The sequence below is a fragment of the Myotis davidii genome, unplaced genomic scaffold (assembly GCF_000327345.1).
Source record: "Myotis davidii unplaced genomic scaffold, ASM32734v1 scaffold3435, whole genome shotgun sequence".
Lineage (NCBI taxonomy): Eukaryota > Metazoa > Chordata > Mammalia > Chiroptera > Vespertilionidae > Myotis > Myotis davidii.
The window spans coordinates 3,249-4,447 of record NW_006286023.1 but is presented as its reverse complement, the minus strand read 5'-3'; the positions used below and the strand labels follow the sequence as shown (position 1 = coordinate 4,447).

General features: G+C 45.8%; 1 pseudogene; it reads right to left on the bottom strand.

Moving 5' to 3' along the window:
- Positions 1-203: 203 nt before the first annotated feature.
- Positions 204-1,199, bottom strand: part of LOC102764137 — a 3,826-nt pseudogene continuing 2,830 nt past the window's right edge.

Sequence of the window (1,199 nt, the reverse complement as noted above, 5' to 3'; positions counted from 1 at the left end):
TCAAACTGACCTGAACATTCTTTGTCTTGCACATAGAAATCACCTTTTTTTTTTTAAGGAAAAGAGTTGACAATTTTATTTTTACATTTCACAATACAAATGAAAATTGTTGTGTGTTTTTGTCCCACTACTCCCCTCAAAAACTATTCTCTCTTAGGAAGAGGGAGTGAATTTTCCTTGTCTGCTGTTAGAAAACACCCAGAGTCAGCACCTTGATCTCATGTGAAGTAAAACAAGCAACAGAAGCCTGATAGAAAGAGGCTCCCCTTTCTCCTTATCTGTCTGGTAAAATCATTCTGGGCCAAGTGGGCACCATCAGGAGATGGGCAAGAAGTCTTGTCACTGGGGACACAGGCATCATTGGCATGTGCCCTTCCATAGGCAGCCTCATTCCAGGAGCAGGTGCCACTGGCATCATCCCAGGAGGAGGAGGAGGAACCATCATTTACATCATGGTAGGGCCCCCCATATGAGGTGCTGGCATTATACCAGGGCTAGGTGGACCCATAAGACTCCGGGGAGTTGGGATCATCGCCTCTGCAGGAGGTGGAGCTGAAAATGGAGTAGGAGGTATTTTTCCTTGCTGAAATGCTGCAGTTGTTTTGTCAATCAGGCTCTGGGCCTGCTCTTCCATCCGTTTCTGATTGTAGTCTTCCACATTCTCTTTGTGTTTCCTACCATTGCAGTGTGTCTCTCTCACAGATGGAGAGTCATCGGTGAGCTTTGTATCACAATAGTCACAATAAAACTTCAGTATGTTGTTCTGCAGGCCGTTGGCACTCCGTTGGCCACTCCACAACCGTGTCACTGGAAATAATCAGAGATCATCACTTTTAAAGCATTTAAACCAGGATTCACAAGTATCATGAGATGGAGCATGTTCACCATAAGCTTCCCAAAGTATACAATAACTTTCAGCAGCACTTTTCTTCAAAATAAAATAATGAATTAAAACATCCCTTCCACAACTAGAAGGAAAAAGAAAAGCATACCAAGACTCAGAGGAGGCACAGTGCAGAAGTGAAATACTAAGGTGCGGACTGCGTGTGGAGCGGGCTAGTGGCTGGTTGTCGTTTTCAATTGGGAGGGTGTCTCAGGCTCTGAGCTCCAGTTCTGGGTGAGTCTCTAGGGACCCAGACTCATACGGGAGAAGTGGGCCTGTCTGGCATCGCTCAGAACCCTAGGGCAGCTTTCTCCTG